Source organism: Carassius auratus, unplaced genomic scaffold (assembly GCF_003368295.1).
Source record: "Carassius auratus strain Wakin unplaced genomic scaffold, ASM336829v1 scaf_tig00042159, whole genome shotgun sequence".
Lineage (NCBI taxonomy): Eukaryota > Metazoa > Chordata > Actinopteri > Cypriniformes > Cyprinidae > Carassius > Carassius auratus.
Window position 1 is genome coordinate 34,810 of NW_020526702.1, and position 23,455 is coordinate 58,264.

The 23,455-nt window shown below is 44.8% G+C and overlaps 16 non-coding genes across 16 annotated transcripts; all 16 read right to left on the reverse strand.

The window, feature by feature from the left end:
- Positions 1-1,596: 1,596 nt before the first annotated feature.
- Positions 1,597-1,760, reverse strand: LOC113085693 (U1 spliceosomal RNA). Its single transcript, XR_003284389.1, has one exon. It is a non-coding gene; the product is annotated as a U1 spliceosomal RNA (small nuclear RNA).
- A 374-nt stretch (positions 1,761-2,134) lies between these two features.
- On the reverse strand, positions 2,135-2,325 carry LOC113085726 (U2 spliceosomal RNA). Its single transcript, XR_003284421.1, has one exon. It is a non-coding gene; the product is annotated as a U2 spliceosomal RNA (small nuclear RNA).
- A 2,487-nt stretch (positions 2,326-4,812) lies between these two features.
- On the reverse strand, positions 4,813-4,976 carry LOC113085694 (U1 spliceosomal RNA). Its single transcript, XR_003284390.1, has one exon. It is a non-coding gene; the product is annotated as a U1 spliceosomal RNA (small nuclear RNA).
- Positions 4,977-5,350: 374 nt separating this feature from the next.
- On the reverse strand, positions 5,351-5,541 carry LOC113085727 (U2 spliceosomal RNA). The gene has a single exon (XR_003284422.1). It is a non-coding gene; the product is annotated as a U2 spliceosomal RNA (small nuclear RNA).
- A 1,895-nt stretch (positions 5,542-7,436) lies between these two features.
- Positions 7,437-7,600, reverse strand: LOC113085695 (U1 spliceosomal RNA). Its single transcript, XR_003284391.1, has one exon. It is a non-coding gene; the product is annotated as a U1 spliceosomal RNA (small nuclear RNA).
- Positions 7,601-7,974: 374 nt separating this feature from the next.
- On the reverse strand, positions 7,975-8,165 carry LOC113085728 (U2 spliceosomal RNA). Its single transcript, XR_003284423.1, has one exon. It is a non-coding gene; the product is annotated as a U2 spliceosomal RNA (small nuclear RNA).
- A 1,895-nt stretch (positions 8,166-10,060) lies between these two features.
- On the reverse strand, positions 10,061-10,224 carry LOC113085696 (U1 spliceosomal RNA). Its single transcript, XR_003284392.1, has one exon. It is a non-coding gene; the product is annotated as a U1 spliceosomal RNA (small nuclear RNA).
- A 374-nt stretch (positions 10,225-10,598) lies between these two features.
- Positions 10,599-10,789, reverse strand: LOC113085729 (U2 spliceosomal RNA). The gene has a single exon (XR_003284424.1). It is a non-coding gene; the product is annotated as a U2 spliceosomal RNA (small nuclear RNA).
- Positions 10,790-12,684: 1,895 nt separating this feature from the next.
- On the reverse strand, positions 12,685-12,848 carry LOC113085697 (U1 spliceosomal RNA). The gene has a single exon (XR_003284393.1). It is a non-coding gene; the product is annotated as a U1 spliceosomal RNA (small nuclear RNA).
- A 374-nt stretch (positions 12,849-13,222) lies between these two features.
- LOC113085730 (U2 spliceosomal RNA) lies at positions 13,223-13,413 on the reverse strand. The gene has a single exon (XR_003284425.1). It is a non-coding gene; the product is annotated as a U2 spliceosomal RNA (small nuclear RNA).
- Positions 13,414-15,308: 1,895 nt separating this feature from the next.
- On the reverse strand, positions 15,309-15,472 carry LOC113085699 (U1 spliceosomal RNA). Its single transcript, XR_003284395.1, has one exon. It is a non-coding gene; the product is annotated as a U1 spliceosomal RNA (small nuclear RNA).
- A 374-nt stretch (positions 15,473-15,846) lies between these two features.
- On the reverse strand, positions 15,847-16,037 carry LOC113085731 (U2 spliceosomal RNA). The gene has a single exon (XR_003284426.1). It is a non-coding gene; the product is annotated as a U2 spliceosomal RNA (small nuclear RNA).
- Positions 16,038-18,355: 2,318 nt separating this feature from the next.
- On the reverse strand, positions 18,356-18,519 carry LOC113085701 (U1 spliceosomal RNA). Its single transcript, XR_003284396.1, has one exon. It is a non-coding gene; the product is annotated as a U1 spliceosomal RNA (small nuclear RNA).
- A 374-nt stretch (positions 18,520-18,893) lies between these two features.
- LOC113085733 (U2 spliceosomal RNA) lies at positions 18,894-19,084 on the reverse strand. The gene has a single exon (XR_003284428.1). It is a non-coding gene; the product is annotated as a U2 spliceosomal RNA (small nuclear RNA).
- Positions 19,085-20,979: 1,895 nt separating this feature from the next.
- On the reverse strand, positions 20,980-21,143 carry LOC113085702 (U1 spliceosomal RNA). The gene has a single exon (XR_003284397.1). It is a non-coding gene; the product is annotated as a U1 spliceosomal RNA (small nuclear RNA).
- Positions 21,144-21,517: 374 nt separating this feature from the next.
- On the reverse strand, positions 21,518-21,708 carry LOC113085734 (U2 spliceosomal RNA). Its single transcript, XR_003284429.1, has one exon. It is a non-coding gene; the product is annotated as a U2 spliceosomal RNA (small nuclear RNA).
- Positions 21,709-23,455: the final 1,747 nt, after the last annotated feature.

The window sequence follows — 23,455 nt, forward strand, 5'->3', positions numbered from 1 at the left end:
ATTTTGTAATTAAATTACGTAATGCTGTTACATGTAACTAGTTACTCCCCAACACTGCCTTTTAGATGTCAGATAGATGTCAATTAGATGTCTTTTAGATGTTTATGATTTAGAAGGTATATAAAACTGACATCTGAAAGGCGTATGTCAGACGTTTGTAGATGGCAGATGCTTTCCAGATCAACAGTTCTTTAACAGACATCTTGCAGACGTAAGTGTGCTATCTGGGTAGTACCCTCCCCTGTCTACAACGTCACCGGGCCTCGTCCCGATCGGCCTGACGGAAAGTACGGCATGGCTCGTAACTCCCAAACGGTTGGTCGCAGAGCCACGTGCCTTATGACACCGGAATCCTTGGCTCGAGCCGAACGAGACGCAGGTCTCAGATTGGCCCGTCGCTCTGACGAAATTTTCGGGTATTTTGGATTTTGTCGAAAACCTTCTTTTGCAACCTGGCGCCAGGTATTTGGCCCAGTCCCACCCAAATCAGCACAGAAAGCTTCTCTGGAGTCTGAGTGTCAATAATCATCCAAAAATAGAGGAAATTTCCATTCACCTTGGCGAGGGGACCTCAAAACGTGCTAAGGTGGCGTGTCCGAGGTGGCTCGAATGGCTATAACTCCAGGAAGGAGTGAGATCCCTTCACCCAAATCGGCACACCTGTGCAGGGGCTCAGTCCGAGGCCAGGCGAAAAGGGACGCGGCGACAGGCCACTAGGTGGCGCCGTAAGCTGAAAAATAGGGAAAATGTAATGTAAATGGACAATCAAACAAAGATGAAAACACCTGCAACACTGCGGGATGGTAGTACCCTCCCCTGTCTGCAACGTCACCGGGCCTTGTCCCGATCGGCCTGACGGTGGAACTGCAGCGACGGAAAGTACGGCATCGCTCGTAACTCCCAAACGGTTGGTCGCAGAGCCACGTGCCTTATGTCACCGGAATCCTTGGCTCGAGCCGAACGAGACGCAGGTCTCAGATTGGCCCGTCGCTCTGACGAAATTTTCGGGTATTTTGGATTTTGTCGAAAACCTTCTTTTGCAACCTGGCGCCAGGTATTTGGCCCAGTCCCACCCAAATCAGCACAGAAAGCTTCTCTGGAGTCTGAGTGTCAATAATCATCCAAAAATAGAGGAAATTTCCATTCACCTTGGCGAGGGGACCTCAAAGCGTGCTAAGGTGGCGTGTCCGAGGTGGCTCGAATGGCTATAACTCCAGGAAGGAGTGAGATCCCTTCACCCAAATCGGCACACCTGTGCAGGGGCTCAGTCCGAGGCCAGGTGAAAAAGGGCGCGGCGACAGGCCACTAGGTGTCGCTGTAAGCGACAACAAAATTAATACGAATCGAAAAAAAGGACAACCAAACAACATGGAGACAGTTACAGCTAGGCTGCAGTCAGTCCAATCTACTTTCAAAGTAAGGTCTGCGCTATGTTCGAACTAAACTACCCACCAGGGTCCGATTTTTCAAGAGCGCAAGTGACTTTGTTTCACAGGCGCACAACACAAATCTCGCATGTGACAGAACTCCCCATTCTGAAAGGAAAATAAATAAAAAACTGTAAAAACCTCTTCTGCTTTGTTTCACCAACAATTTCAGGGGAGAGCGCGAACGCAGTCCCCCACTACCATAAATTATGCAGTCGAGATTCCCGCATTTGGGGAATTCGCAGGGGTCAGCATGGCCGGAGTGCAATGGACAAGCCTCGCCCTGGGTGAACCGCCTTCTTGATCATGGTGTCTCCCCTGCCAGGTAAGTATGAAGGCCCAGGCGGTCAGCCAGAGGTGTGATTTGCATCTCTACCATCCTCACCAACGGTTAGCCCTCCGCCCCCCCTCCAGGAAAGGAAGGACGGGTGCCTTCCGTTACTGGCCTGGAAACTGCCAAGCTCATGGGCCGGTGCTTCCCAACGCCAGTTTTAGATGACTCTCTTTAAACAAACACACCTGATTCGATGCGTCACCTCGTCTGTGAAAGACTTCAAGACCTCAGGTGGGTGCATCGTTAGTGGAAGAGTCCAAGACCCCAGGTGGACACATCAGGAAAAAAGTTTGCAATAAACCACAGCATCTGCAACGGCAGCTCTCATTCCTTGTTCTGCTATTCGACACAATAAATGGCAATCCCCAAAAAGGGAAAGCACACCGTTCCTGGAGACACTGCAATACCAGGCCGATGCATGGAGTGGACGGAGCAAGCCCCGGCTCCAGCTCCGTGATCTAAAAATCCATTTAATATGTAGTCCCCGGATGGGGGACGTATCAGATATTAAACTGATAAGAACAGATACTACACTTGATCTTAGCCAAAAGGCCGAGAAGCGATGCTGCTAAGACGCAGCAGGGAGGAAGCCGGACACGGCGATGCCCATCTCGGCTTTGGTAAGTTTTGGGAGACCTAAAAACGCTGGGGGATGGTACCCTGATAGCACACATACATCTAGGAGACGTCTATTTGACATATGAATTTACATCTGCAAGATGTAGTTTTAAGGCTGTTTGCTCATCTGCAATACGTCTATTGGACGTCTCCTTTTAGCAGTGTTTGGAAGGTTACTTTGGAAATGTAATAGGTTACAGATTACAAGTTACCCTGTTTAAAATGTTATAGTAGTATAACTTTTTCAATTACTTTATTAAAGTAATGTAACTAATTACTTTTGAGTACTTTTAGATTACTTTTCTAAATTTGTGAAAATTAAATAATAATAAATAAAAACATATACATCAACTCAAATACAGTTATCTAATAAGCATGTGTCATTCCTGTATAATAAACTCCTGAAACATTGGTGTTTTTTTAAACTGCTGTCTCTTTGTATATGATATGATAGGTAAAATGCATGACGTGACACAGAGCAGTTCTAGAAATGATGTTTATGTGCTCATGTACTCCTATATTGAGGCGGCAGAGGCTGACAACACTGCAAGCTTCAGTAGGCCTATTTGTATTAAATGAAACTGCATGTTTTTGCCATTAATTTACAGGAAGGGCGGACTGGGAAAAACAAAAAATTCTGTTAAAATTCTGGAAATTATTAGGGCGTATGTCTCAGAACAGTCAGTGCAATTTGGGAAAGAAATCAGTGAAATCTGTATGTGGATGTGTGTAAATATTCAAATGTAATTGCCTTTGTAATCGTTAAAAATTTCATAAGTAACTTTAATTTAATTACTAATTTTTTCTTCGTAACTGTAACTAATTACAGTTACATTCATTTTGTAATTAAATTACGTAATGCTGTTACATGTAACTAGTTACTCCCCAACACTGCCTTTTAGATGTCAGATAGATGTCAATTAGATGTCTTTTAGATGTTTATGATTTAGAAGGTATATAAAACTGACATCTGAAAGGCGTATGTCAGACGTTTGTAGATGGCAGATGCTTTCCAGATCAACAGTTCTTTAACAGACATCTTGCAGACGTAAGTGTGCTATCTGGGTAGTACCCTCCCCTGTCTACAACGTCACCGGGCCTCGTCCCGATCGGCCTGACGGAAAGTACGGCATGGCTCGTAACTCCCAAACGGTTGGTCGCAGAGCCACGTGCCTTATGACACCGGAATCCTTGGCTCGAGCCGAACGAGACGCAGGTCTCAGATTGGCCCGTCGCTCTGACGAAATTTTCGGGTATTTTGGATTTTGTCGAAAACCTTCTTTTGCAACCTGGCGCCAGGTATTTGGCCCAGTCCCACCCAAATCAGCACAGAAAGCTTCTCTGGAGTCTGAGTGTCAATAATCATCCAAAAATAGAGGAAATTTCCATTCACCTTGGCGAGGGGACCTCAAAACGTGCTAAGGTGGCGTGTCCGAGGTGGCTCGAATGGCTATAACTCCAGGAAGGAGTGAGATCCCTTCACCCAAATCGGCACACCTGTGCAGGGGCTCAGTCCGAGGCCAGGCGAAAAGGGACGCGGCGACAGGCCACTAGGTGGCGCCGTAAGCTGAAAAATAGGGAAAATGTAATGTAAATGGACAATCAAACAAAGATGAAAACACCTGCAACACTGCGGGATGGTAGTACCCTCCCCTGTCTGCAACGTCACCGGGCCTTGTCCCGATCGGCCTGACGGTGGAACTGCAGCGACGGAAAGTACGGCATCGCTCGTAACTCCCAAACGGTTGGTCGCAGAGCCACGTGCCTTATGTCACCGGAATCCTTGGCTCGAGCCGAACGAGACGCAGGTCTCAGATTGGCCCGTCGCTCTGACGAAATTTTCGGGTATTTTGGATTTTGTCGAAAACCTTCTTTTGCAACCTGGCGCCAGGTATTTGGCCCAGTCCCACCCAAATCAGCACAGAAAGCTTCTCTGGAGTCTGAGTGTCAATAATCATCCAAAAATAGAGGAAATTTCCATTCACCTTGGCGAGGGGACCTCAAAGCGTGCTAAGGTGGCGTGTCCGAGGTGGCTCGAATGGCTATAACTCCAGGAAGGAGTGAGATCCCTTCACCCAAATCGGCACACCTGTGCAGGGGCTCAGTCCGAGGCCAGGTGAAAAAGGGCGCGGCGACAGGCCACTAGGTGTCGCTGTAAGCGACAACAAAATTAATACGAATCGAAAAAAAGGACAACCAAACAACATGGAGACAGTTACAGCTAGGCTGCAGTCAGTCCAATCTACTTTCAAAGTAAGGTCTGCGCTATGTTCGAACTAAACTACCCACCAGGGTCCGATTTTTCAAGAGCGCAAGTGACTTTGTTTCACAGGCGCACAACACAAATCTCGCATGTGACAGAACTCCCCATTCTGAAAGGAAAATAAATAAAAAACTGTAAAAACCTCTTCTGCTTTGTTTCACCAACAATTTCAGGGGAGAGCGCGAACGCAGTCCCCCACTACCATAAATTATGCAGTCGAGATTCCCGCATTTGGGGAATTCGCAGGGGTCAGCATGGCCGGAGTGCAATGGACAAGCCTCGCCCTGGGTGAACCGCCTTCTTGATCATGGTGTCTCCCCTGCCAGGTAAGTATGAAGGCCCAGGCGGTCAGCCAGAGGTGTGATTTGCATCTCTACCATCCTCACCAACGGTTAGCCCTCCGCCCCCCCTCCAGGAAAGGAAGGACGGGTGCCTTCCGTTACTGGCCTGGAAACTGCCAAGCTCATGGGCCGGTGCTTCCCAACGCCAGTTTTAGATGACTCTCTTTAAACAAACACACCTGATTCGATGCGTCACCTCGTCTGTGAAAGACTTCAAGACCTCAGGTGGGTGCATCGTTAGTGGAAGAGTCCAAGACCCCAGGTGGACACATCAGGAAAAAAGTTTGCAATAAACCACAGCATCTGCAACGGCAGCTCTCATTCCTTGTTCTGCTATTCGACACAATAAATGGCAATCCCCAAAAAGGGAAAGCACACCGTTCCTGGAGACACTGCAATACCAGGCCGATGCATGGAGTGGACGGAGCAAGCCCCGGCTCCAGCTCCGTGATCTAAAAATCCATTTAATATGTAGTCCCCGGATGGGGGACGTATCAGATATTAAACTGATAAGAACAGATACTACACTTGATCTTAGCCAAAAGGCCGAGAAGCGATGCTGCTAAGACGCAGCAGGGAGGAAGCCGGACACGGCGATGCCCATCTCGGCTTTGGTAAGTTTTGGGAGACCTAAAAACGCTGGGGGATGGTACCCTGATAGCACACATACATCTAGGAGACGTCTATTTGACATATGAATTTACATCTGCAAGATGTAGTTTTAAGGCTGTTTGCTCATCTGCAATACGTCTATTGGACGTCTCCTTTTAGCAGTGTTTGGAAGGTTACTTTGGAAATGTAATAGGTTACAGATTACAAGTTACCCTGTTTAAAATGTTATAGTAGTATAACTTTTTCAATTACTTTATTAAAGTAATGTAACTAATTACTTTTGAGTACTTTTAGATTACTTTTCTAAATTTGTGAAAATTAAATAATAATAAATAAAAACATATACATCAACTCAAATACAGTTATCTAATAAGCATGTGTCATTCCTGTATAATAAACTCCTGAAACATTGGTGTTTTTTTAAACTGCTGTCTCTTTGTATATGATATGATAGGTAAAATGCATGACGTGACACAGAGCAGTTCTAGAAATGATGTTTATGTGCTCATGTACTCCTATATTGAGGCGGCAGAGGCTGACAACACTGCAAGCTTCAGTAGGCCTATTTGTATTAAATGAAACTGCATGTTTTTGCCATTAATTTACAGGAAGGGCGGACTGGGAAAAACAAAAAATTCTGTTAAAATTCTGGAAATTATTAGGGCGTATGTCTCAGAACAGTCAGTGCAATTTGGGAAAGAAATCAGTGAAATCTGTATGTGGATGTGTGTAAATATTCAAATGTAATTGCCTTTGTAATCGTTAAAAATTTCATAAGTAACTTTAATTTAATTACTAATTTTTTCTTCGTAACTGTAACTAATTACAGTTACATTCATTTTGTAATTAAATTACGTAATGCTGTTACATGTAACTAGTTACTCCCCAACACTGCCTTTTAGATGTCAGATAGATGTCAATTAGATGTCTTTTAGATGTTTATGATTTAGAAGGTATATAAAACTGACATCTGAAAGGCGTATGTCAGACGTTTGTAGATGGCAGATGCTTTCCAGATCAACAGTTCTTTAACAGACATCTTGCAGACGTAAGTGTGCTATCTGGGTAGTACCCTCCCCTGTCTACAACGTCACCGGGCCTCGTCCCGATCGGCCTGACGGAAAGTACGGCATGGCTCGTAACTCCCAAACGGTTGGTCGCAGAGCCACGTGCCTTATGACACCGGAATCCTTGGCTCGAGCCGAACGAGACGCAGGTCTCAGATTGGCCCGTCGCTCTGACGAAATTTTCGGGTATTTTGGATTTTGTCGAAAACCTTCTTTTGCAACCTGGCGCCAGGTATTTGGCCCAGTCCCACCCAAATCAGCACAGAAAGCTTCTCTGGAGTCTGAGTGTCAATAATCATCCAAAAATAGAGGAAATTTCCATTCACCTTGGCGAGGGGACCTCAAAGCGTGCTAAGGTGGCGTGTCCGAGGTGGCTCGAATGGCTATAACTCCAGGAAGGAGTGAGATCCCTTCACCCAAATCGGCACACCTGTGCAGGGGCTCAGTCCGAGGCCAGGTGAAAAAGGGCGCGGCGACAGGCCACTAGGTGTCGCTGTAAGCGACAACAAAATTAATACGAATCGAAAAAAAGGACAACCAAACAACATGGAGACAGTTACAGCTAGGCTGCAGTCAGTCCAATCTACTTTCAAAGTAAGGTCTGCGCTATGTTCGAACTAAACTACCCACCAGGGTCCGATTTTTCAAGAGCGCAAGTGACTTTGTTTCACAGGCGCACAACACAAATCTCGCATGTGACAGAACTCCCCATTCTGAAAGGAAAATAAATAAAAAACTGTAAAAACCTCTTCTGCTTTGTTTCACCAACAATTTCAGGGGAGAGCGCGAACGCAGTCCCCCACTACCATAAATTATGCAGTCGAGATTCCCGCATTTGGGGAATTCGCAGGGGTCAGCATGGCCGGAGTGCAATGGACAAGCCTCGCCCTGGGTGAACCGCCTTCTTGATCATGGTGTCTCCCCTGCCAGGTAAGTATGAAGGCCCAGGCGGTCAGCCAGAGGTGTGATTTGCATCTCTACCATCCTCACCAACGGTTAGCCCTCCGCCCCCCCTCCAGGAAAGGAAGGACGGGTGCCTTCCGTTACTGGCCTGGAAACTGCCAAGCTCATGGGCCGGTGCTTCCCAACGCCAGTTTTAGATGACTCTCTTTAAACAAACACACCTGATTCGATGCGTCACCTCGTCTGTGAAAGACTTCAAGACCTCAGGTGGGTGCATCGTTAGTGGAAGAGTCCAAGACCCCAGGTGGACACATCAGGAAAAAAGTTTGCAATAAACCACAGCATCTGCAACGGCAGCTCTCATTCCTTGTTCTGCTATTCGACACAATAAATGGCAATCCCCAAAAAGGGAAAGCACACCGTTCCTGGAGACACTGCAATACCAGGCCGATGCATGGAGTGGACGGAGCAAGCCCCGGCTCCAGCTCCGTGATCTAAAAATCCATTTAATATGTAGTCCCCGGATGGGGGACGTATCAGATATTAAACTGATAAGAACAGATACTACACTTGATCTTAGCCAAAAGGCCGAGAAGCGATGCTGCTAAGACGCAGCAGGGAGGAAGCCGGACACGGCGATGCCCATCTCGGCTTTGGTAAGTTTTGGGAGACCTAAAAACGCTGGGGGATGGTACCCTGATAGCACACATACATCTAGGAGACGTCTATTTGACATATGAATTTACATCTGCAAGATGTAGTTTTAAGGCTGTTTGCTCATCTGCAATACGTCTATTGGACGTCTCCTTTTAGCAGTGTTTGGAAGGTTACTTTGGAAATGTAATAGGTTACAGATTACAAGTTACCCTGTTTAAAATGTTATAGTAGTATAACTTTTTCAATTACTTTATTAAAGTAATGTAACTAATTACTTTTGAGTACTTTTAGATTACTTTTCTAAATTTGTGAAAATTAAATAATAATAAATAAAAACATATACATCAACTCAAATACAGTTATCTAATAAGCATGTGTCATTCCTGTATAATAAACTCCTGAAACATTGGTGTTTTTTTAAACTGCTGTCTCTTTGTATATGATATGATAGGTAAAATGCATGACGTGACACAGAGCAGTTCTAGAAATGATGTTTATGTGCTCATGTACTCCTATATTGAGGCGGCAGAGGCTGACAACACTGCAAGCTTCAGTAGGCCTATTTGTATTAAATGAAACTGCATGTTTTTGCCATTAATTTACAGGAAGGGCGGACTGGGAAAAACAAAAAATTCTGTTAAAATTCTGGAAATTATTAGGGCGTATGTCTCAGAACAGTCAGTGCAATTTGGGAAAGAAATCAGTGAAATCTGTATGTGGATGTGTGTAAATATTCAAATGTAATTGCCTTTGTAATCGTTAAAAATTTCATAAGTAACTTTAATTTAATTACTAATTTTTTCTTCGTAACTGTAACTAATTACAGTTACATTCATTTTGTAATTAAATTACGTAATGCTGTTACATGTAACTAGTTACTCCCCAACACTGCCTTTTAGATGTCAGATAGATGTCAATTAGATGTCTTTTAGATGTTTATGATTTAGAAGGTATATAAAACTGACATCTGAAAGGCGTATGTCAGACGTTTGTAGATGGCAGATGCTTTCCAGATCAACAGTTCTTTAACAGACATCTTGCAGACGTAAGTGTGCTATCTGGGTAGTACCCTCCCCTGTCTACAACGTCACCGGGCCTCGTCCCGATCGGCCTGACGGAAAGTACGGCATGGCTCGTAACTCCCAAACGGTTGGTCGCAGAGCCACGTGCCTTATGACACCGGAATCCTTGGCTCGAGCCGAACGAGACGCAGGTCTCAGATTGGCCCGTCGCTCTGACGAAATTTTCGGGTATTTTGGATTTTGTCGAAAACCTTCTTTTGCAACCTGGCGCCAGGTATTTGGCCCAGTCCCACCCAAATCAGCACAGAAAGCTTCTCTGGAGTCTGAGTGTCAATAATCATCCAAAAATAGAGGAAATTTCCATTCACCTTGGCGAGGGGACCTCAAAGCGTGCTAAGGTGGCGTGTCCGAGGTGGCTCGAATGGCTATAACTCCAGGAAGGAGTGAGATCCCTTCACCCAAATCGGCACACCTGTGCAGGGGCTCAGTCCGAGGCCAGGTGAAAAAGGGCGCGGCGACAGGCCACTAGGTGTCGCTGTAAGCGACAACAAAATTAATACGAATCGAAAAAAAGGACAACCAAACAACATGGAGACAGTTACAGCTAGGCTGCAGTCAGTCCAATCTACTTTCAAAGTAAGGTCTGCGCTATGTTCGAACTAAACTACCCACCAGGGTCCGATTTTTCAAGAGCGCAAGTGACTTTGTTTCACAGGCGCACAACACAAATCTCGCATGTGACAGAACTCCCCATTCTGAAAGGAAAATAAATAAAAAACTGTAAAAACCTCTTCTGCTTTGTTTCACCAACAATTTCAGGGGAGAGCGCGAACGCAGTCCCCCACTACCATAAATTATGCAGTCGAGATTCCCGCATTTGGGGAATTCGCAGGGGTCAGCATGGCCGGAGTGCAATGGACAAGCCTCGCCCTGGGTGAACCGCCTTCTTGATCATGGTGTCTCCCCTGCCAGGTAAGTATGAAGGCCCAGGCGGTCAGCCAGAGGTGTGATTTGCATCTCTACCATCCTCACCAACGGTTAGCCCTCCGCCCCCCCTCCAGGAAAGGAAGGACGGGTGCCTTCCGTTACTGGCCTGGAAACTGCCAAGCTCATGGGCCGGTGCTTCCCAACGCCAGTTTTAGATGACTCTCTTTAAACAAACACACCTGATTCGATGCGTCACCTCGTCTGTGAAAGACTTCAAGACCTCAGGTGGGTGCATCGTTAGTGGAAGAGTCCAAGACCCCAGGTGGACACATCAGGAAAAAAGTTTGCAATAAACCACAGCATCTGCAACGGCAGCTCTCATTCCTTGTTCTGCTATTCGACACAATAAATGGCAATCCCCAAAAAGGGAAAGCACACCGTTCCTGGAGACACTGCAATACCAGGCCGATGCATGGAGTGGACGGAGCAAGCCCCGGCTCCAGCTCCGTGATCTAAAAATCCATTTAATATGTAGTCCCCGGATGGGGGACGTATCAGATATTAAACTGATAAGAACAGATACTACACTTGATCTTAGCCAAAAGGCCGAGAAGCGATGCTGCTAAGACGCAGCAGGGAGGAAGCCGGACACGGCGATGCCCATCTCGGCTTTGGTAAGTTTTGGGAGACCTAAAAACGCTGGGGGATGGTACCCTGATAGCACACATACATCTAGGAGACGTCTATTTGACATATGAATTTACATCTGCAAGATGTAGTTTTAAGGCTGTTTGCTCATCTGCAATACGTCTATTGGACGTCTCCTTTTAGCAGTGTTTGGAAGGTTACTTTGGAAATGTAATAGGTTACAGATTACAAGTTACCCTGTTTAAAATGTTATAGTAGTATAACTTTTTCAATTACTTTATTAAAGTAATGTAACTAATTACTTTTGAGTACTTTTAGATTACTTTTCTAAATTTGTGAAAATTAAATAATAATAAATAAAAACATATACATCAACTCAAATACAGTTATCTAATAAGCATGTGTCATTCCTGTATAATAAACTCCTGAAACATTGGTGTTTTTTTAAACTGCTGTCTCTTTGTATATGATATGATAGGTAAAATGCATGACGTGACACAGAGCAGTTCTAGAAATGATGTTTATGTGCTCATGTACTCCTATATTGAGGCGGCAGAGGCTGACAACACTGCAAGCTTCAGTAGGCCTATTTGTATTAAATGAAACTGCATGTTTTTGCCATTAATTTACAGGAAGGGCGGACTGGGAAAAACAAAAAATTCTGTTAAAATTCTGGAAATTATTAGGGCGTATGTCTCAGAACAGTCAGTGCAATTTGGGAAAGAAATCAGTGAAATCTGTATGTGGATGTGTGTAAATATTCAAATGTAATTGCCTTTGTAATCGTTAAAAATTTCATAAGTAACTTTAATTTAATTACTAATTTTTTCTTCGTAACTGTAACTAATTACAGTTACATTCATTTTGTAATTAAATTACGTAATGCTGTTACATGTAACTAGTTACTCCCCAACACTGCCTTTTAGATGTCAGATAGATGTCAATTAGATGTCTTTTAGATGTTTATGATTTAGAAGGTATATAAAACTGACATCTGAAAGGCGTATGTCAGACGTTTGTAGATGGCAGATGCTTTCCAGATCAACAGTTCTTTAACAGACATCTTGCAGACGTAAGTGTGCTATCTGGGTAGTACCCTCCCCTGTCTACAACGTCACCGGGCCTCGTCCCGATCGGCCTGACGGAAAGTACGGCATGGCTCGTAACTCCCAAACGGTTGGTCGCAGAGCCACGTGCCTTATGACACCGGAATCCTTGGCTCGAGCCGAACGAGACGCAGGTCTCAGATTGGCCCGTCGCTCTGACGAAATTTTCGGGTATTTTGGATTTTGTCGAAAACCTTCTTTTGCAACCTGGCGCCAGGTATTTGGCCCAGTCCCACCCAAATCAGCACAGAAAGCTTCTCTGGAGTCTGAGTGTCAATAATCATCCAAAAATAGAGGAAATTTCCATTCACCTTGGCGAGGGGACCTCAAAGCGTGCTAAGGTGGCGTGTCCGAGGTGGCTCGAATGGCTATAACTCCAGGAAGGAGTGAGATCCCTTCACCCAAATCGGCACACCTGTGCAGGGGCTCAGTCCGAGGCCAGGTGAAAAAGGGCGCGGCGACAGGCCACTAGGTGTCGCTGTAAGCGACAACAAAATTAATACGAATCGAAAAAAAGGACAACCAAACAACATGGAGACAGTTACAGCTAGGCTGCAGTCAGTCCAATCTACTTTCAAAGTAAGGTCTGCGCTATGTTCGAACTAAACTACCCACCAGGGTCCGATTTTTCAAGAGCGCAAGTGACTTTGTTTCACAGGCGCACAACACAAATCTCGCATGTGACAGAACTCCCCATTCTGAAAGGAAAATAAATAAAAAACTGTAAAAACCTCTTCTGCTTTGTTTCACCAACAATTTCAGGGGAGAGCGCGAACGCAGTCCCCCACTACCATAAATTATGCAGTCGAGATTCCCGCATTTGGGGAATTCGCAGGGGTCAGCATGGCCGGAGTGCAATGGACAAGCCTCGCCCTGGGTGAACCGCCTTCTTGATCATGGTGTCTCCCCTGCCAGGTAAGTATGAAGGCCCAGGCGGTCAGCCAGAGGTGTGATTTGCATCTCTACCATCCTCACCAACGGTTAGCCCTCCGCCCCCCCTCCAGGAAAGGAAGGACGGGTGCCTTCCGTTACTGGCCTGGAAACTGCCAAGCTCATGGGCCGGTGCTTCCCAACGCCAGTTTTAGATGACTCTCTTTAAACAAACACACCTGATTCGATGCGTCACCTCGTCTGTGAAAGACTTCAAGACCTCAGGTGGGTGCATCGTTAGTGGAAGAGTCCAAGACCCCAGGTGGACACATCAGGAAAAAAGTTTGCAATAAACCACAGCATCTGCAACGGCAGCTCTCATTCCTTGTTCTGCTATTCGACACAATAAATGGCAATCCCCAAAAAGGGAAAGCACACCGTTCCTGGAGACACTGCAATACCAGGCCGATGCATGGAGTGGACGGAGCAAGCCCCGGCTCCAGCTCCGTGATCTAAAAATCCATTTAATATGTAGTCCCCGGATGGGGGACGTATCAGATATTAAACTGATAAGAACAGATACTACACTTGATCTTAGCCAAAAGGCCGAGAAGCGATGCTGCTAAGACGCAGCAGGGAGGAAGCCGGACACGGCGATGCCCATCTCGGCTTTGGTAAGTTTTGGGAGACCTAAAAACGCTGGGGGATGGTACCCTGATAGCACACATACATCTAGGAGACGTCTATTTGACATATGAATTTACATCTGCAAGATGTAGTTTTAAGGCTGTTTGCTCATCTGCAATACGTCTATTGGACGTCTCCTTTTAGCAGTGTTTGGAAGGTTACTTTGGAAATGTAATAGGTTACAGATTACAAGTTACCCTGTTTAAAATGTTATAGTAGTATAACTTTTTCAATTACTTTATTAAAGTAATGTAACTAATTACTTTTGAGTACTTTTAGATTACTTTTCTAAATTTGTGAAAATTAAATAATAATAAATAAAAACATATACATCAACTCAAATACAGTTATCTAATAAGCATGTGTCATTCCTGTATAATAAACTCCTGAAACATTGGTGTTTTTTTAAACTGCTGTCTCTTTGTATATGATATGATAGGTAAAATGCATGACGTGACACAGAGCAGTTCTAGAAATGATGTTTATGTGCTCATGTACTCCTATATTGAGGCGGCAGAGGCTGACAACACTGCAAGCTTCAGTAGGCCTATTTGTATTAAATGAAACTGCATGTTTTTGCCATTAATTTACAGGAAGGGCGGACTGGGAAAAACAAAAAATTCTGTTAAAATTCTGGAAATTATTAGGGCGTATGTCTCAGAACAGTCAGTGCAATTTGGGAAAGAAATCAGTGAAATCTGTATGTGGATGTGTGTAAATATTCAAATGTAATTGCCTTTGTAATCGTTAAAAATTTCATAAGTAACTTTAATTTAATTACTAATTTTTTCTTCGTAACTGTAACTAATTACAGTTACATTCATTTTGTAATTAAATTACGTAATGCTGTTACATGTAACTAGTTACTCCCCAACACTGCCTTTTAGATGTCAGATAGATGTCAATTAGATGTCTTTTAGATGTTTATGATTTAGAAGGTATATAAAACTGACATCTGAAAGGCGTATGTCAGACGTTTGTAGATGGCAGATGCTTTCCAGATCAACAGTTCTTTAACAGACATCTTGCAGACGTAAGTGTGCTATCTGGGTAGTACCCTCCCCTGTCTACAACGTCACCGGGCCTCGTCCCGATCGGCCTGACGGAAAGTACGGCATGGCTCGTAACTCCCAAACGGTTGGTCGCAGAGCCACGTGCCTTATGACACCGGAATCCTTGGCTCGAGCCGAACGAGACGCAGGTCTCAGATTGGCCCGTCGCTCTGACGAAATTTTCGGGTATTTTGGATTTTGTCGAAAACCTTCTTTTGCAACCTGGCGCCAGGTATTTGGCCCAGTCCCACCCAAATCAGCACAGAAAGCTTCTCTGGAGTCTGAGTGTCAATAATCATCCAAAAATAGAGGAAATTTCCATTCACCTTGGCGAGGGGACCTCAAAGCGTGCTAAGGTGGCGTGTCCGAGGTGGCTCGAATGGCTATAACTCCAGGAAGGAGTGAGATCCCTTCACCCAAATCGGCACACCTGTGCAGGGGCTCAGTCCGAGGCCAGGTGAAAAAGGGCGCGGCGACAGGCCACTAGGTGTCGCTGTAAGCGACAACAAAATTAATACGAATCGAAAAAAAGGACAACCAAACAACATGGAGACAGTTACAGCTAGGCTGCAGTCAGTCCAATCTACTTTCAAAGTAAGGTCTGCGCTATGTTCGAACTAAACTACCCACCAGGGTCCGATTTTTCAAGAGCGCAAGTGACTTTGTTTCACAGGCGCACAACACAAATCTCGCATGTGACAGAACTCCCCATTCTGAAAGGAAAATAAATAAAAAACTGTAAAAACCTCTTCTGCTTTGTTTCACCAACAATTTCAGGGGAGAGCGCGAACGCAGTCCCCCACTACCATAAATTATGCAGTCGAGATTCCCGCATTTGGGGAATTCGCAGGGGTCAGCATGGCCGGAGTGCAATGGACAAGCCTCGCCCTGGGTGAACCGCCTTCTTGATCATGGTGTCTCCCCTGCCAGGTAAGTATGAAGGCCCAGGCGGTCAGCCAGAGGTGTGATTTGCATCTCTACCATCCTCACCAACGGTTAGCCCTCCGCCCCCCCTCCAGGAAAGGAAGGACGGGTGCCTTCCGTTACTGGCCTGGAAACTGCCAAGCTCATGGGCCGGTGCTTCCCAACGCCAGTTTTAGATGACTCTCTTTAAACAAACACACCTGATTCGATGCGTCACCTCGTCTGTGAAAGACTTCAAGACCTCAGGTGGGTGCATCGTTAGTGGAAGAGTCCAAGACCCCAGGTGGACACATCAGGAAAAAAGTTTGCAATAAACCACAGCATCTGCAACGGCAGCTCTCATTCCTTGTTCTGCTATTCGACACAATAAATGGCAATCCCCAAAAAGGGAAAGCACACCGTTCCTGGAGACACTGCAATACCAGGCCGATGCATGGAGTGGACGGAGCAAGCCCCGGCTCCAGCTCCGTGATCTAAAAATCCATTTAATATGTAGTCCCCGGATGGGGGACGTATCAGATATTAAACTGATAAGAACAGATACTACACTTGATCTTAGCCAAAAGGCCGAGAAGCGATGCTGCTAAGACGCAGCAGGGAGGAAGCCGGACACGGCGATGCCCATCTCGGCTTTGGTAAGTTTTGGGAGACCTAAAAACGCTGGGGGATGGTACCCTGATAGCACACATACATCTAGGAGACGTCTATTTGACATATGAATTTACATCTGCAAGATGTAGTTTTAAGGCTGTTTGCTCATCTGCAATACGTCTATTGGACGTCTCCTTTTAGCAGTGTTTGGAAGGTTACTTTGGAAATGTAATAGGTTACAGATTACAAGTTACCCTGTTTAAAATGTTATAGTAGTATAACTTTTTCAATTACTTTATTAAAGTAATGTAACTAATTACTTTTGAGTACTTTTAGATTACTTTTCTAAATTTGTGAAAATTAAATAATAATAAATAAAAACATATACATCAACTCAAATACAGTTATCTAATAAGCATGTGTCATTCCTGTATAATAAACTCCTGAAACATTGGTGTTTTTTTAAACTGCTGTCTCTTTGTATATGATATGATAGGTAAAATGCATGACGTGACACAGAGCAGTTCTAGAAATGATGTTTATGTGCTCATGTACTCCTATATTGAGGCGGCAGAGGCTGACAACACTGCAAGCTTCAGTAGGCCTATTTGTATTAAATGAAACTGCATGTTTTTGCCATTAATTTACAGGAAGGGCGGACTGGGAAAAACAAAAAATTCTGTTAAAATTCTGGAAATTATTAGGGCGTATGTCTCAGAACAGTCAGTGCAATTTGGGAAAGAAATCAGTGAAATCTGTATGTGGATGTGTGTAAATATTCAAATGTAATTGCCTTTGTAATCGTTAAAAATTTCATAAGTAACTTTAATTTAATTACTAATTTTTTCTTCGTAACTGTAACTAATTACAGTTACATTCATTTTGTAATTAAATTACGTAATGCTGTTACATGTAACTAGTTACTCCCCAACACTGCCTTTTAGATGTCAGATAGATGTCAATTAGATGTCTTTTAGATGTTTATGATTTAGAAGGTATATAAAACTGACATCTGAAAGGCGTATGTCAGACGTTTGTAGATGGCAGATGCTTTCCAGATCAACAGTTCTTTAACAGACATCTTGCAGACGTAAGTGTGCTATCTGGGTAGTACCCTCCCCTGTCTACAACGTCACCGGGCCTCGTCCCGATCGGCCTGACGGAAAGTACGGCATGGCTCGTAACTCCCAAACGGTTGGTCGCAGAGCCACGTGCCTTATGACACCGGAATCCTTGGCTCGAGCCGAACGAGACGCAGGTCTCAGATTGGCCCGTCGCTCTGACGAAATTTTCGGGTATTTTGGATTTTGTCGAAAACCTTCTTTTGCAACCTGGCGCCAGGTATTTGGCCCAGTCCCACCCAATCAGCACAGAAAGCTTCTCTGGAGTCTGAGTGTCAATAATCATCCAAAATAGAGGAAATTTCCATTCACCTTGGGCAGGGGACCTCAAAGCGTGCTAAGGTGGCGTGTCGAGGTGGCTCGAATGGCTATAACTCCAGGAAGGAGTGAGATCCCTTCACCAAATCGGCACACCTGTGCAGGGCGGTGTGATTTGCATCTCTACCATCCTCACCAACGGTTAGCCCTCCGCCCCCCCTCCAGGAAAGGAAGGACGGGTGCCTTCCGTTACTGGCCTGGAAACTGCCAAGCTCATGGGCCGGTGCTTCCCAACGCCAGTTTTAGATGACTCTCTTTAAACAAACACACCTGATTCGATGCGTCACCTCGTCTGTGAAAGACTTCAAGACCTCAGGTGGGTGCATCGTTAGTGGAAGAGTCCAAGCAATCAGCACAGAAAGCTTCTCTGGAGGTCTGAGTGTCAATAATCATCCAAAAAATAGGAAATTTCCATTCACCTTGGCGAGGGGACTCAAGCGTGCTAAGGTGGGCCGTGTCCGAGGTGGCTCGAATGGCTATAACTCCAGGAAGGAGTGAGATCCCTTCACCCAAATCGGCACACCTGTGCAGGGGCTCAGTCCGAGGCCAGGTGAAAAAGGGCGCGGCGACAGGCCACTAGGGTGTCGCTGTAAGCGACAACAAAATTAATACGAATCGAAAAAAGGACAACCAAACAACATGGAGACAGTTACAGCTAGGCTGCAGTCAGTCCAATCTACTTTCAAAGTAAGGTCTGCGCTATGTTCGAACTAAACTACCCACCAGGGTCCGATTTTTCAAGAGCGCAAGTGACTTTGTTTCACAGGCGCACAACACAAATCTCGCATGTGACAGAACTCCCCATTCTGAAAGGAAAATAAATAAAAAACTGTAAAAACCTCTTCTGCTTTGTTTCACCAACAATTTCAGGGGAGAGCGCGAACGCAGTCCCCCACTACCATAAATTATGCAGTCGAGATTCCCGCATTTGGGGAATTCGCAGGGGTCAGCATGGCCGGAGTGCAATGGACAAGCCTCGCCCTGGGTGAACCGCCTTCTTGATCATGGTGTCTCCCCTGCCAGGTAAGTATGAAGGCCCAGGCGGTCAGCCAGAGGTGTGATTTGCATCTCTACCATCCTCACCAACGGTTAGCCCTCCGCCCCCCCTCCAGGAAAGGAAGGACGGGTGCCTTCCGTTACTGGCCTGGAAACTGCCAAGCTCATGGGCCGGTGCTTCCCAACGCCAGTTTTAGATGACTCTCTTTAAACAAACACACCTGATTCGATGCGTCACCTCGTCTGTGAAAGACTTCAAGACCTCAGGTGGGTGCATCGTTAGTGGAAGAGTCCAAGACCCCAGGTGGACACATCAGGAAAAAAGTTTGCAATAAACCACAGCATCTGCAACGGCAGCTCTCATTCCTTGTTCTGCTATTCGACACAATAAATGGCAATCCCCAAAAAGGGAAAGCACACCGTTCCTGGAGACACTGCAATACCAGGCCGATGCATGGAGTGGACGGAGCAAGCCCCGGCTCCAGCTCCGTGATCTAAAAATCCATTTAATATGTAGTCCCCGGATGGGGGACGTATCAGATATTAAACTGATAAGAACAGATACTACACTTGATCTTAGCCAAAAGGCCGAGAAGCGATGCTGCTAAGACGCAGCAGGGAGGAAGCCGGACACGGCGATGCCCATCTCGGCTTTGGTAAGTTTTGGGAGACCTAAAAACGCTGGGGGATGGTACCCTGATAGCACACATACATCTAGGAGACGTCTATTTGACATATGAATTTACATCTGCAAGATGTAGTTTTAAGGCTGTTTGCTCATCTGCAATACGTCTATTGGACGTCTCCTTTTAGCAGTGTTTGGAAGGTTACTTTGGAAATGTAATAGGTTACAGATTACAAGTTACCCTGTTTAAAATGTTATAGTAGTATAACTTTTTCAATTACTTTATTAAAGTAATGTAACTAATTACTTTTGAGTACTTTTAGATTACTTTTCTAAATTTGTGAAAATTAAATAATAATAAATAAAAACATATACATCAACTCAAATACAGTTATCTAATAAGCATGTGTCATTCCTGTATAATAAACTCCTGAAACATTGGTGTTTTTTTAAACTGCTGTCTCTTTGTATATGATATGATAGGTAAAATGCATGACGTGACACAGAGCAGTTCTAGAAATGATGTTTATGTGCTCATGTACTCCTATATTGAGGCGGCAGAGGCTGACAACACTGCAAGCTTCAGTAGGCCTATTTGTATTAAATGAAACTGCATGTTTTTGCCATTAATTTACAGGAAGGGCGGACTGGGAAAAACAAAAAATTCTGTTAAAATTCTGGAAATTATTAGGGCGTATGTCTCAGAACAGTCAGTGCAATTTGGGAAAGAAATCAGTGAAATCTGTATGTGGATGTGTGTAAATATTCAAATGTAATTGCCTTTGTAATCGTTAAAAATTTCATAAGTAACTTTAATTTAATTACTAATTTTTTCTTCGTAACTGTAACTAATTACAGTTACATTCATTTTGTAATTAAATTACGTAATGCTGTTACATGTAACTAGTTACTCCCCAACACTGCCTTTTAGATGTCAGATAGATGTCAATTAGATGTCTTTTAGATGTTTATGATTTAGAAGGTATATAAAACTGACATCTGAAAGGCGTATGTCAGACGTTTGTAGATGGCAGATGCTTTCCAGATCAACAGTTCTTTAACAGACATCTTGCAGACGTAAGTGTGCTATCTGGGTAGTACCCTCCCCTGTCTACAACGTCACCGGGCCTCGTCCCGATCGGCCTGACGGAAAGTACGGCATGGCTCGTAACTCCCAAACGGTTGGTCGCAGAGCCACGTGCCTTATGACACCGGAATCCTTGGCTCGAGCCGAACGAGACGCAGGTCTCAGATTGGCCCGTCGCTCTGACGAAATTTTCGGGTATTTTGGATTTTGTCGAAAACCTTCTTTTGCAACCTGGCGCCAGGTATTTGGCCCAGTCCCACCCAAATCAGCACAGAAAGCTTCTCTGGAGTCTGAGTGTCAATAATCATCCAAAAATAGAGGAAATTTCCATTCACCTTGGCGAGGGGACCTCAAAGCGTGCTAAGGTGGCGTGTCCGAGGTGGCTCGAATGGCTATAACTCCAGGAAGGAGTGAGATCCCTTCACCCAAATCGGCACACCTGTGCAGGGGCTCAGTCCGAGGCCAGGTGAAAAAGGGCGCGGCGACAGGCCACTAGGTGTCGCTGTAAGCGACAACAAAATTAATACGAATCGAAAAAAAGGACAACCAAACAACATGGAGACAGTTACAGCTAGGCTGCAGTCAGTCCAATCTACTTTCAAAGTAAGGTCTGCGCTATGTTCGAACTAAACTACCCACCAGGGTCCGATTTTTCAAGAGCGCAAGTGACTTTGTTTCACAGGCGCACAACACAAATCTCGCATGTGACAGAACTCCCCATTCTGAAAGGAAAATAAATAAAAAACTGTAAAAACCTCTTCTGCTTTGTTTCACCAACAATTTCAGGGGAGAGCGCGAACGCAGTCCCCCACTACCATAAATTATGCAGTCGAGATTCCCGCATTTGGGGAATTCGCAGGGGTCAGCATGGCCGGAGTGCAATGGACAAGCCTCGCCCTGGGTGAACCGCCTTCTTGATCATGGTGTCTCCCCTGCCAGGTAAGTATGAAGGCCCAGGCGGTCAGCCAGAGGTGTGATTTGCATCTCTACCATCCTCACCAACGGTTAGCCCTCCGCCCCCCCTCCAGGAAAGGAAGGACGGGTGCCTTCCGTTACTGGCCTGGAAACTGCCAAGCTCATGGGCCGGTGCTTCCCAACGCCAGTTTTAGATGACTCTCTTTAAACAAACACACCTGATTCGATGCGTCACCTCGTCTGTGAAAGACTTCAAGACCTCAGGTGGGTGCATCGTTAGTGGAAGAGTCCAAGACCCCAGGTGGACACATCAGGAAAAAAGTTTGCAATAAACCACAGCATCTGCAACGGCAGCTCTCATTCCTTGTTCTGCTATTCGACACAATAAATGGCAATCCCCAAAAAGGGAAAGCACACCGTTCCTGGAGACACTGCAATACCAGGCCGATGCATGGAGTGGACGGAGCAAGCCCCGGCTCCAGCTCCGTGATCTAAAAATCCATTTAATATGTAGTCCCCGGATGGGGGACGTATCAGATATTAAACTGATAAGAACAGATACTACACTTGATCTTAGCCAAAAGGCCGAGAAGCGATGCTGCTAAGACGCAGCAGGGAGGAAGCCGGACACGGCGATGCCCATCTCGGCTTTGGTAAGTTTTGGGAGACCTAAAAACGCTGGGGGATGGTACCCTGATAGCACACATACATCTAGGAGACGTCTATTTGACATATGAATTTACATCTGCAAGATGTAGTTTTAAGGCTGTTTGCTCATCTGCAATACGTCTATTGGACGTCTCCTTTTAGCAGTGTTTGGAAGGTTACTTTGGAAATGTAATAGGTTACAGATTACAAGTTACCCTGTTTAAAATGTTATAGTAGTATAACTTTTTCAATTACTTTATTAAAGTAATGTAACTAATTACTTTTGAGTACTTTTAGATTACTTTTCTAAATTTGTGAAAATTAAATAATAATAAATAAAAACATATACATCAACTCAAATACAGTTATCTAATAAGCATGTGTCATTCCTGTATAATAAACTCCTGAAACATTGGTGTTTTTTTAAACTGCTGTCTCTTTGTATATGATATGATAGGTAAAATGCATGACGTGACACAGAGCAGTTCTAGAAATGATGTTTATGTGCTCATGTACTCCTATATTGAGGCGGCAGAGGCTGACAACACTGCAAGCTTCAGTAGGCCTATTTGTATTAAATGAAACTGCATGTTTTTGCCATTAATTTACAGGAAGGGCGGACTGGGAAAAACAAAAAATTCTGTTAAAATTCTGGAAATTATTAGGGCGTATGTCTCAGAACAGTCAGTGCAATTTGGGAAAGAAATCAGTGAAATCTGTATGTGGATGTGTGTAAATATTCAAATGTAATTGCCTTTGTAATCGTTAAAAATTTCATAAGTAACTTTAATTTAATTACTAATTTTTTCTTCGTAACTGTAACTAATTACAGTTACATTCATTTTGTAATTAAATTACGTAATGCTGTTACATGTAACTAGTTACTCCCCAACACTGCCTTTTAGATGTCAGATAGATGTCAATTAGATGTCTTTTAGATGTTTATGATTTAGAAGGTATATAAAACTGACATCTGAAAGGCGTATGTCAGACGTTTGTAGATGGCAGATGCTTTCCAGATCAACAGTTCTTTAACAGACATCTTGCAGACGTAAGTGTGCTATCTGGGTAGTACCCTCCCCTGTCTACAACGTCACCGGGCCTCGTCCCGATCGGCCTGACGGAAAGTACGGCATGGCTCGTAACTCCCAAACGGTTGGTCGCAGAGCCACGTGCCTTATGACACCGGAATCCTTGGCTCGAGCCGAACGAGACGCAGGTCTCAGATTGGCCCGTCGCTCTGACGAAATTTTCGGGTATTTTGGATTTTGTCGAAAACCTTCTTTTGCAACCTGGCGCCAGGTATTTGGCCCAGTCCCACCCAAATCAGCACAGAAAGCTTCTCTGGAGTCTGAGTGTCAATAATCATCCAAAAATAGAGGAAATTTCCATTCACCTTGGCGAGGGGACCTCAAAGCGTGCTAAGGTGGCGTGTCCGAGGTGGCTCGAATGGCTATAACTCCAGGAAGGAGTGAGATCCCTTCACCCAAATCGGCACACCTGTGCAGGGGCTCAGTCCGAGGCCAGGTGAAAAAGGGCGCGGCGACAGGCCACTAGGTGTCGCTGTAAGCGACAACAAAATTAATACGAATCGAAAAAAAGGACAACCAAACAACATGGAGACAGTTACAGCTAGGCTGCAGTCAGTCCAATCTACTTTCAAAGTAAGGTCTGCGCTATGTTCGAACTAAACTAC